Source organism: Panthera onca, chromosome B2 (assembly GCF_046562875.1).
Source record: "Panthera onca isolate mPanOnc1 chromosome B2, mPanOnc1 haplotype 2, whole genome shotgun sequence".
In the NCBI taxonomy this organism is placed as follows: Eukaryota; Metazoa; Chordata; class Mammalia; order Carnivora; family Felidae; genus Panthera; species Panthera onca.
Genome location: NC_138343.1, coordinates 53,139,935 through 53,152,831, shown reverse-complemented (window position 1 = coordinate 53,152,831; position 12,897 = coordinate 53,139,935). Strand labels below are relative to the sequence as shown.

Here is a 12,897-nt window from a genome sequence, read left to right as displayed (position 1 = left end):
GAGGCAGAGGTACAAAGCTCTTAGCTCCCAAAGGACTGAAGTTTTGGGTGGGAGGTAGGAAGACTTCATCCTTAACCTTAACAACTTCTTTATCAATTCTATGGTGTCAGTATGGGAGAAATAAAGCAAGAGGTACTGGGAAGTCAGTCCTTCACCAACCCTGAAAAAGTCAATGGCTCTGAAAAACACGATGGTGGGTTAGCACCGTCTTACTGTTACATAAATGGTTGATTGGTTAATTATCAAATAGGAATGGGCTTTCTGTGCTATAGCTTGTTAAATGAAAAGATTATCAGTCATGTGTATATATTTAAGTCCATGTATCTGGAATATGCTAACAGCCCACATCATTGTTCTGCTAGAAGTTTCTTGAGTACTTAAGGAGAGGATTTGTGTAATCCATCAACCAATGAGGCTGCTTGGTCAAGCATTGGATTTAGAGATGTCATCAGGTTTCCTAATCATGAGGCCAAACTTGCTCAGAAATCCAGTCCATATTTTCTTTGTCCACCATTGTTTTCTTTTCCTTTGGATAAACTGTTCATTTATTTGCCTAAGTATTATGTAAGTTACCCAAATATCGATGATTCTTAAAGATTATAAATAGTGCTTCCTGAATGTAAAATATTGGGGCTCATTTTTTAAATTTTTTTTTTAACATTTATTTATTTTTGAAAGACAGAGACCGAGCATGAGCATGGGAGGGACAGAAAGAGAGGGAGACACAGAATCTGAAGCAGCTCCAAGCTCTGAACTGTCAGCACAGAGCCCGACAGGAGTCTCAAACTCACAAATAATGAGATCATGACCTGAGGTGAAGTCAGACACTTAATCATCTGAGCCACCCAGATGCCCCTGGGGCTTAGTTTTAAAAGCTCAGTCATGTGTTGTTAATTATATTTCAGTGATTCTGTATTTTATTTCCCATTTGTTAATTCAACAGATACTTATTGATGTTTATTAGGTGCTATATGTACAGAAGGGAACATAACTATATTAGCCCTTATTTTTGTGGAGTGTATAATCTAGTCTCTATTAAAGAACACAGATTCTTCTCTTTAACTTCAAATTTTGCATTCATCTAATTTAATTTTCCTTTGTCTTCTGTTATCAAAAGCCCATGTGCCACAAGAAATGAGATTATGGTTTTTGGGGGTAGTTAAGTCTGGAGAATAGAACTGAATTGGATTTCTACCCCTCAGTGAGGTTTTCTAATCAACTGTCTTTTGGCAAATTTTTTGACCTTCAGTTTTCTCCATTTAAAATACGGGATAAATATTACTTACATAGATTGGTATGGTGTAGGGACTGAGAAAGATAGAGCACCCAGCATAGTACCTGTCAGAGAATGTATTCAGTAAGGAATTAGTTTCTTCGTACATTTTTTGATCGGAGCTTTGCATGAAGATCCCTTTTGGAGCCTAAAAAAAAAAAAAACTTTATTGAGGTATGATTGAGATGCAAAAACTGTACATATTTCATATATACCACTTGGTGAGTTTGTATATAAGTATATACTCATGAAACCATCACCACAGTCAATGCCATAAACATATATCACCTCCAAAAATTTCCTCCCTATTTATTATTATTATTTTTGTGATGACAACACTTAATATAAGGTCTACCTTGTTAGCTAATTTCAAAGTTTGCAATACAGCATTGTTAACTCTGGGCATTAAGCTGTACAGTAGATATCTAGGACTTACTCATTTTGTATAATTGAAACTTTGTACCCTTTGACCAGTCTTCTCTCTCTCTCCCTCTCTCCATCCCTGGGAAACCACCATTCTATTTTCTGCTTCTATGAGTTTGTTTGGGATTCTCCATATAAGTGGGATCATATAGTATTTGTCACTATGTGTCTGGCTTTTGCTTAGCATTGTCTTCTGGGTTCATCCATGTTGTAACAAATGACAAGATTTCCTTCTTTTTTTGAGGATGAACCATATTTCTATGTCTGTGTCTGTATATCTTATCTGTATCTATCTAGATATCACAGTTTATTCATTCAACTAGTGCACATTTAAGTTACTTAATGTCTTGATTATTGTGAATAATGCTGCAATGGACATGGCATTACAGATATGTCTTCGATACCCTTATTTCCATTCCTTTGGATATATACCCAGAAGTGAGCTTGTCATATTACATGATAGTTATTGTTTTATTTTTTTGAGAAACTTCTATACTTTTTTTACATAGTGGCTGCATCAATTTACATTTCCACCAACAGTATACAAGGCTTCCAGTTTCTCCACATCCTTCCTAAGACTTGTTACTTTAATTTTTTTTTGTTGTTTTTAGTAATAGCCCCTAACGGATTTGAAGTGATATTTCATTGTGGTTTTGATTTGCATTTCCCTGTTGATTAGTGATTTTGAGCACTTTTACATATACTTGGTCATTTGTATGTTGTTTTACAGAAATGACCTTTCAGTTCCTTTGCCCATGTTTAAATAGGGGTGTTATTACCGCTGTTGAGTTGTAGGAGTTCCTTCTGTATTTTGGACATTAATCCTTTATCAGATATAGGGTTTGCAAATGTTTACTCCCATTCTTTGGGTTGCCTTTTCATTTTGTTGTTGATTTTCTTGTTTGTGCAGAAGCTTTTTGGTTTGATGTAATCCCACTTGACTAATTTTGCTTTTGTTGCCTATGCTTTTGGTTCCTGGATCGAACATACACATTTTAGGATTCTTTTTTCTATTTATATAAAAATTTCCATTGGGATTTTGATAGGGATTGAACTGAATCTGTAGGCCATTTGTGGTAATGGATGTTTTAACAATAAAAAATATTCCAGTCCATGAACTAGAGATGACTTTCATTTATTTGTTTATTCCTTAATTTCTTTCATTAATGTTTTATAGTTTTTAGTGTATAAGTCTTTCTCCTTTTTGGTTTAGTTTATATCAAAGTATTTTATTATTTTTATGCTGTTATAAATATGATGTTTTCTTAATTTTCTTTTTGTATAGTTTGTTATTAGCATATAAAAATGCAATTGAGTTTTATATGTTGATTTTGTATCCTGCAACCTTATTGAATTTATTAGTTTGAACAGTTTTTTTGTGGAGTCTTTAGGATTTCCTATATATGAGATTATGTCATCTATAAACAGAGACAGTTTTACTTCTTTTTCCAATTTTGATGTTTTTTCTTTCTTTTTCTTGCCTAATTTCCCTAACTAGTACTTCTAGTACTATGTTGAAAAGAAGTGGTAAGAGTGTACATCTTTGTCTTGTTCCTCATCAAAAAGGAGAAGCTTTCAGTTTTTCATCATTAAATACGATGTTCACTGTGGGTTTTTCATATATGCGATCTTTTTTAAGTTCCTTCTGTACCTAGTTTGTTGAGAGTTTTGATGATGAAATGATGTTGAATTTTGTCAAATGTTTTTTCTGCATTTCTTGATCATGTGATTTTTATCTTTATTCTGGTAATGTGGTGTATCACACTGATTTGCATATACTGCCATCTTTGTATCCCAGGGATAAATCTCACTTAGTGATGATGTATGATCCTTTCAATGTGCTGTTGAATTCAGTTTGCTACTATTTGTTGGGGACTTTTGCATGCACCTTCATCAAGGATATTGTGGTTTTCTTTCTTGTGGTGTTTTGTCTGGCTTTAGTAGCAGGTTAATACGGGCCTCATAAAATGATTTGGAAGTGTTCTCTCTTCTATTTCTTGGAACATTTTAAGAAGGGTTCATATTTAAATGTTTAGTAGAATTTACCTGTGAAGTCTATGGTCCTGGGACTTTATTTATTGCAAGATTTTTGATTACTCATTCAGTCTCCTCATTTGTTTTTGGTCTTTTCAGTCTTTCTCTTTCTTCTTCTATCACTTTTGGCAGGTTTTGTGTTTCTAGGAATTTATCCATTTCTTTTAGTATGTCCAATTTTTTTTTTGCATACAATTATTCATAATAGTCCCTCATGATCTTTTTCATTTCTGTGGCATCAATTGTAATGTCTCCTCTTTTGTTTCTGACTTTATTTGAGTCTTCTCTCTTTTTTCTTTGTCTAGATAACTAAGGATTTGTCCATATTTTATATCTTTTTAAAAAATCAACTCTGGCTTTGTCTATTTTTTCTATTTTTTGTATTCTATATTTTATTTATTTTTGTTCAAATGTTAATCATTTCCTTCCTCCAGCTAACTTTGAGCTTCTTTTTTTTTTTTTGAGTTTATTGCCCTTTTTGATATTAATCTGGGTAGCATGATTGCATGCGTATACCCACAAGTGTAAACTATAGTTCAGTTTTTAACAGCTTTATTTATAAATAAACCACACATTATATAGTTTACCTATTTAACTTATTGTACACACAATTCAATGGTTTCAGTATACTTAGAGTTATTAAATTGTCACTTCAACCTAATTTTAGAACATTTTAATCACCTCAAAAAGAAACCCTATACTCATTAGTGGTCTCTTTCAATTTCCTCCCAGCCACTACCCCTCTACTTTCAGCCCTATGCAACCTCTAATGTACTTTCTGTCTCTATGGATTTTCCTGTTATGAATATTTGATAGGGAATTTGGCAGTATGTGGCCTTTTGTGGCTAACTTCCTACACTTAACAGAACATTTTCAAGTTCTTTCTGTGTTTTGGCCTATACAGTACTTTATTCATTTTTATTGATGATATTTCCTATTTATTCACTCATTGGTTGATGAATATTTGGGTTTAACTTATTAAGAAACTACCAAACTACTAAGCTTCAGTATACTTTTTAGTTTGGAATAATTCTAGATTTATACAAAAGTTGCAAGTAACAGTATACAGAGTTCCCTTACACACTCTGTCCATTTTGTCCTGATGTTAACATATTGCTATGGTACATTTGTCAAAAGTAAGACATCAATATTGACACATTGCTATAAGTTAAACTCCATACTTTATTTGGATTTTATTCATATGTCTTTTTTCTATTCCATGATCTAATTGAGGATATTCCACATTGCATTGTTTTGTTATGTCTCCTTAGTCTCTTCTAATCAATGATAATTTATCAGCCTTTTCTCGTTTTTCATGACTTGGACAATTTTGAAGAGCTTTGATTACGTATTTTGTAGAATATCACTCAATGTGGGTTTTTCTGATAGTTTCTTCATGATTAGGCTGTAACTGTATTTTTTATTTTTTATTTATAGTTTTGGTGGGAAGGGAAGAATAACACAAAGGTGAAGTGACCTACTCATCAGAGAGTATATATGCTATCCACTTGACTAATCATTGATTATATTAACTTTGATCATTTGGTTATGGTAGTGTTTGTCAGGTTTCTTCACTGTGAAGTTACTGCTTTTTTCCTTTTACTGCTTTTTTCCAGTTCCTACTCATGATAGGACAGAGGGGCTGAGATTAAAATTTCAACTCACAGAGCGGAGAGTATGTACATATCTTTACATTTATTAGAGGAGAGTTCTGGTTGTAACAATATTGAGTTCTTCCAGTCCATGAACATGGTATATCATTCCACCTAGATGGTCTTTCTTTAATATATCTCAGAAATGTTTTGTAGTTTTCAGCATGCAGATCTTGTATGTGATTTTGTTAAATTCATATGCAAAAATTTTATTTTGTTAAATGCTCTTGTGAATAGATTTTTAAAAATTTATTTTCTCTTGCTAACATATAAAAATACAATGGTTGGTATGTTGATTATATACCCTGCAGTATTGCCAAACTCACTTATTGATTCCTGCAACTTGCTTTGTAAATTCCTTAGATTTTTTCTGCATAGATAAACATATTGTTTAGAAATAAAGACAATTTTCTTCTATACTAATTCATATGACTTAAATTTATTTTAATAATAGTATTGCATTATACAGGCCCTCTGGTGCAACATTGAATAGAAGTAGTGAGAGTGTATATTTCTTGCCTTGTTTCTGGTCGTAGTTAGAAAGCCTGCAGTCTTTCACCAGTAAATGTTAGTTGTTTTATATAGAAACCCTTCATCAGGTTGAAGAAATTCCTTTTTATTTGTAATCTCTTTAGAGTTTTTCTCTTTAATTATGATTAGGTATTGAATTTTGTGAGAAACTTTCTGCATTTATTGAGTTGATTTATATTGTTTTCCTCTCTTATTTCTTTAATACGATGTATGGTATTGATTTTTGTATGTTACACTAACCTTGCATTATTGGGATAATTATATTGGTGGTGATATTATATTCCTTTTATATATTGCTGGATTCATTTTGGAAATGTTTTATTAAGGACTTCTGTGTTTATGCTCATGAAAGATAGTGGTCATTAGTTTTCTTGTGATTTTTTTTGTATGGCTTTGGTATCAAGATAAATACTAGGTTTTCTTTTCTAAAAGAGATTATGTAGAATTGGTATGATTTCTTCCTTATTTGGTAGAATTTACCAGTGAAATGATCTGGACTTGAGCTTTTTAAGTTTGAGGAAGATTTTAATTACTAATTAAATTCTTTTACTAAATATTGGGATACTTAGTGTTTTTCTTCCTTCTTGGGTAAGTTTTGCTAATTTGTGTCTTTGAAGGAATTTGTTCATTTCATTTTCAATTTGTTGGCATATTTTATTTATAATATTGCATTATTCTTGTCTGTTTAATTAACTAATTTTATGAAGTTTGAAATTTTAATTCCAGTATAGTTAACATACAGTGTTACATTAGTTTCAGGTATACAAGATAGTGATTCAACACATCTATGCATTACTCAGTGCTCATCATGAAAAGTATACTGTTTAATCCCCATTACCTGTTTCACCCAGTCCCACACCTACCTCCCCTAGGGCAATACATCAGTTCTCAAAAGTTACAAGTCTTGGGGTGCCTGAGTGGCTATGTCATTTGAATGTCCGACTCTTAATTTTGGCTTGGGTCATGATCCTAGGGTTGTGGGATCAACCCCTCTATCAGGCTCCGTGCTGAGCATGGAGCTTGCTTAAGATTCGCTCTCCTCTCTCTCTCTCTCTCTCTCTCTTTCTTTCTCTCTCCCCCTCCAAAATAAATAAATAAACAAATAAGTAAGTAAATAAATAAATAAATAAGTAAATAAAAAACAAGCAAGCAATTTTTTTTTATTTTTTTTTATTTTTTAATATATGAAATTTACTGTCAAATTGGTTTCCATACAACACCCAGTGCTCATCCCAAAAGGTGCCCTCCTCAATACCCATCACCCACCCTGCCCTCCCTCCCACCCCCCATCAACCCTCAGTTTGTTCTCAGTTTTTAACAGTCTCTTATGCTTTGGCTCTCTCCCACTCTAACCTCTTTTTTTTTTTTTTTTTCCTTCCCCTCCCCCACGGGTTTCTGTTATGTTTCTCAGGATCCACATAAGAGTGAAACCATATGGTATCTGTCTTTCTCTGTATGGCTTATTTCACTTAGCATCACACTCTCCAGTTCCATCCATGTTGCTACAAAAGGCCATATTTCATTTTTTCTCATTGCCACGTAGTATTCCATTGTGTATATAAACCACAATTTCTTTATCCATTCATCAGTTGATGGACATTTAGGCTCTTTCCATAATTTGGCTATTGTTGAGAGTGCCGCTATAAACATTGGGGTACAGGTGCCCCTATGCATCAGTACTCCTGTATCCCTTGGATAAATTCCTAGCAGTGCTATTGCTGGGTCATAGGGTAGGTCTATTTTTAATTTTCTGAGGAACCTCCACACTGCTTTCCAGAGCGGCTGCACCAATTTGCATTCCCACCAACAGTGCAAGAGGGTTCCTGTTTCTCCACATCCTCTCCAGCATCTATAGTCTCCTGATTTCTTCATTTTGGCCACTCTGACTGGCGTGAGGTGGTATCTGAGTGTGGTTTTGATTTGTATTTCCCTGATAAGGAGCGACGTTGAACATCTTTTCATGTGCCTGTTGGCCATCCGGATGTCTTCTTTAGAGAAGTGTCTATTCATGTTTTCTGCCCATTTCTTCACTGGGTTATTTGTTTTTCGGGTGTGGAGTTTGATGAGCTCTTTATAGATTTTGGATACTAGCCCTTTGTCCGATGTGTCATTTGCAAATATCTTTTCCCATTCCGTTGGTTGCCTTTTAGTTTTGTTGGTTGTTTCCTTTGCTGTGCAGAAGCTTTTTATCTTCATAAGGTCCCAGTAATTCCCTTTTGCTTTTAATTCCCTTGCCTTTGGGGATGTGCCGAGTAAGAGATTGCTACGGCTGAGGTCAGAGAGGTCTTTTCCTGCTTTCTCCTCTAAGGTTTTGATGGTTTCCTGTCTCACATTCAGGTCCTTTATCCATTTTGAGTTTATTTTTGTGAATGGTGTGAGAAAGTGGTCTAGTTTCAACCTTCTGCATGTTGCTGTCCAGTTCTCCCAGCACCATTTGTTAAAGAGACTGTCTTTTTTCCATTGGATGTTCTTTCCTGCTTTGTCAAAGATGAGTTGGCCATACGTTTGTGGGTCTAGTTCTGGGGTTTCTATTCTATTCCATTGGTCTATGTGTCTGTTTTTATGCCAATACCATGCTGTCTTGATGATGACAGCTTTGTAGTAGAGGCTAAAGTCTGGGATTGTGATGCCTCCTGCTTTGGTCTTCTTCTTCAAAATTACTTTGGCTATTCGGGGCCTTTTGTGGTTCCATATGAATTTTAGGATTGCTTGTTCTAGTTTCGAGAAGAATGCTGGTGCAATTTTGATTGGGATAAGCAAGCAATTTTTAATAAATAAATACTTTATTTTTAGAGAGAGAATGGGAGAGGGGCAGGGCGGGCTGGTAGGGAGAATCTTAACCAAGCTCCATGCTCAACTCAGAGCCCAACAGAGGGGTTGATCCCACAACCCTGGAACCGTGGGATCATGACCTGAGCCAAAATCAGGAGTTGGATGCTCCCCAGGCACCCCACAAATCTTTAAAATAAAAGATGTTTCTCGGTTTGTTTCTCTCTTTTTTTCCTTTGCTCATTTGTTTCTTAAATTCCACATATGAGTGAAATGATATGGTATTTGTTTTTCTCTGACATTTTGTTTAGCGTTATACTCTCTGGCTTCACCCGTGTTGTTGCAAATGGCAGATTTCATTCTTTTTTGTGGCTGAATAATAGTCTGTTTTATGTATATGCCATCTCTTCTTTATCCATTCATCTATAGATGGACACTTGGTATGTTCATAATTTGGCTATTGTAAATAATGCTGCAGTAAACCTAGGGGTGCATGTATACCTTTGAATTAGTGTTTTTGTACTTTTTAGGTAAATATCCTGCGTATTGCAATTATGTATCATAGGGTAGGTCCATTTTTAACTTTTTGAGGAACCTCCTCACTGTTTTCCATAGTGGTGGTATCAGTTGACACTCCTACCAAAATTGCACGAGGGTTCCTTTTTCTTTAAAAAAATTTTTTTTAATGTTTGTTTATTTTTTAGAGAAATAAAGAGCATGAGTCGGCGAGGGGCAGAAAGAGGGGAGACATAGAATCTGAAGCAAGCTCCAGGCTCTGAGCTGTCAGCACAGAGCCTGGTGTGGGGCTTGAACTCAGGATACATGAGATCATGACCTGATCCAAAGTCAGATGCCCAACCTACTGAGCCACCCTGGCACCCCAAGCGTTTCTTTTTCTCTACATCCTCTCCAACACTCGTTTCTTTTATTTTCTATTTTAGCCTTTCTGATAGGTGTGAGGTAATATTTTATTGTAGTTTTGATTTGCATTCTCTGGTGATAAGTGATGATAAGCATCTTTTCATGTGTTTGTTGGTATCTGTATGTCTTCTTTGGGAAAATGTCTATTCATGTTTTCTGTCTATTTTTAAATTAGATGATTTGTTATTTGGTTGTTGAGTTGTATAAATTCTTTATATATTCTGTATTCTAAATCTCTGTAGAGTTGTCATTTGCAAATATCTTCTCCCATTCAGTAGGTTGTCTTTTAGTTTTGTTGATGGTCAGCACAGAACCTTTTTTTTAAAATTATTTTTAACATTTACTTATTTTTCGAGAGGGAGGGGCAGAGAGAGAGGGAGTCACAGATTCTGAAGCAGGCTACAGGCTTCGAGCTGTTAGCACACAGTCTGACGTGGGTATCGAACCTGTGAACTGTGAGATCATGGCCTGAGCTGAAGTCGGATGCTTAAACAACTGAGCCATCCAGGCGCCCTGAGAAGCTTTTTATTTTGATGTACTCCCAGTAGTTTATTTTTGCTTTTGTTTCCCTTGCCTCAGAGGACATATCTAGAAAAAAAGTAGCTATGGTTGATGTCAGAGAAATTACTGCCTCTGTTCTCTTTAAGGATATTTATAATTTCAGATCTAACTTTAAGTACTAAATCCATTTTGAATTTTTTTAAAGTTTATTTTTTTGAGAGAGAGGGAGAGTGAGTGCGCCTGCATGTGTATGGGAGAAAGTGAGGGAGGGGAAGTGAGGTAGAGGGAGAGAGAGAGAATCTGAAGGAGTCTTCACACAATCAGTTTAGAGCAATATGTGGGGCTTGAACCCATGAACTGTGAGATCATGACCAGAGCCAAAGTCAGACCCTTAACCAACTGAGTCATCCAGGCACTCCACCATTTTGATGTCATCTTTGTTTTTGGTGTAAGCCAGCAGTCCAGTTCCATTCTTTTACATGTTGCTGTCCAATTCTCTCAACATCAGTTGCTGAAGAGACTTTTTCCCATTGTGTATTCTTTGCTGTTTTGTCAAAAATCAATTGACCGTGTAAATGTGGGCTTCTTTTTGGGTTTTCTGTTCCCTTGATCTATGTGCCTATTTTGGTGTCATATTCTTGTCCTTTTAATGTAGGATTTTTTAATGTGCTCTCATTCCTGATATTTTGTAATAACTTAACACAGTTACAGTTGAATTCATGCACCACAGGGTTTTTCCTCATTTTCTCCTTTGTCATCTTGGCCTGATGCTTTTTGTGTTGAATCGTTTCGTGATAACTTTCTCTTATTTCTTACATGGAAACTGGTTAAGTTGAGCACTATATCTCTCATAGGGTCAATAATAGTAAACTTCATTCTTGTAGGAAATGAGCCATTCCATCTAGATTTTTCAAAGGACTTGTATAAAATTGTGCACATTCCTCTATAGTTTTTAAAAAGTTCTTGGTTTCAGTAATTTGTCTCTCTTTGTTACTTGTTTGAATATTTGTGCTTTCATTTTCTACTGTTTTTTTTTTTTGTTTTGTTGTTTTTTTGTTTTTGCTTGATTATATGAGATTGTGGTTTTTCTATTTGTGTTTTTTTTTCACAGAACCAATATTGTAATTTAATTATTAACTTCACTGATTTTTCCATTTCTGGTTTTTGGTGTGTTTTTTGTTTTTGTTTTTTTGTTTCGTTTTTTGTTTTGTTATTACATTTATACTACTTCCTAACTTCTTTCTTTTTTCTTATATTTTTCTAGGTTTTACAATTGGGAATTGAATTCATTTATTTTCATTCTTTTCCTATTTTTTGCTTCCAGTATTTAAATTATATGTATTCTTTTTGATTATTGCTTCAATTGTATTCCCTTGATATTAATGTGCAGTGTTTTCTCATTAATGCTACTTTTAGAGGGGCACCTGGGTGGGTCGGTCACTTAGGTCTTGATTTCAACTCAGGTCATAATCTCAGTGTCATCAGATCAAACCCCGTGTCAGGCTCTGTGCTGAGCATGGAGCCTCCTTGGGATTCTCTTCCTCTCTCTCTGCCCCTCCCCTGCTCTAATATTTATAAGCTATTTTCCACTCTTTGCCCACCTTTGTTTCAAATCTGCAATTAAATATATTCAGGGTTCATCCCCAGGTATATTTATCAGTTATAGTCATCATTGTGGTTTATAGAAGCTGCTTCTATAGTGTATTTCTTAGGAAATGCTTGTGAATACAGTGTTCTCTGATTTCTTATGTCTTAACATGTTTTCTACAGGTTATAGCATTTGTTGCAGTTTTTTTTTCTGCTTCATGTTTATTTTTGTATGAGAGAAATTGAAATGTTTGGGTTCTTATTTTATGTTTTTCATTTAGTAGTTTTGTTTGAATATTGTCTGCAGATTTTTCTCAATTTGAAATGTTTTATGTGTATTTGGACCCACAGTAATAGGGGTGTAAAAGTTTGAGCAGCTTACTAGGCTTCTTAATTCTAGAGCATCTCCTTTTTATGTATAGTGAAGTTAGCTTTTTATTTAATTATTCTTAATTATTTATCAGAGTGGGGGACAGGGGCAGAGGGAGAGAGAGAATCTTTTTTAATGGTTGTTTATTTTGAGAGAGAGCGTGAGTGAGGGGCAGAAAGAGAGGGGAACAGAGGATCTGAAGCAGGCTTTGCACTGTCAGCAGCAAGCCTGATGTGGGGCTCGAACTCATAAACCATGACATCATGACCTGAGCCGAAGTTGGATGCTCAAGAGACTGAGCCACCTAGGTGCCCCTCAATGTTTATTTAATCAATGGAATCAATTATTGGGATAGGTTAAGTATGCCTTCGGTTGGGGAGGTGGAGAAATGAGAAGTATAATGTGTGCATTTGATTGTAATGTGGCACATTTAAGAGTACATGTCCAGCAAGTAGTTAAATACTGATAACTGTCTCATTTGCAGAGGGGAAGGAATGGGAGAGTGAACGGAATTGGAAGGGACTATCTTAGGTTGTGGGAAAGAGACCATTTCACTGTTAAAAAAAAAAAAAAAAAAGGAAGGAAGGAAAGAAGGAAGAAATGAAGGATGGAAGAAGGAGGGGGAGGAAGAAAAGAAGAAGAAAAAAAGAATGGGTGGATGTAAATTCAGGACAGTTTGTTGGTTTGGTGGCAAGATGTCTAACTTCTCTTTCCTCTAAGGAAGTGTAAATTATCACCTGTTGAGAGGCAGGGAAAAGGGAATTTCTGTTGATTAAAGAACTTTTAGCTCTGTGGAGAATGTGGTACAGAAGAGATTAAGAAAATATAGAAGCTGC

The 12,897-nt window shown here is 35.1% G+C and overlaps 1 protein-coding gene across 1 annotated transcript in view; it reads left to right on the top strand.

The window, feature by feature from the left end:
* COL21A1 (collagen type XXI alpha 1 chain) overlaps window positions 1-12,897 on the top strand; it is a 125,790-nt gene that overhangs the window by 67,377 nt on the left and 45,516 nt on the right. The gene's annotated exons all lie outside the window — the stretch shown is intronic.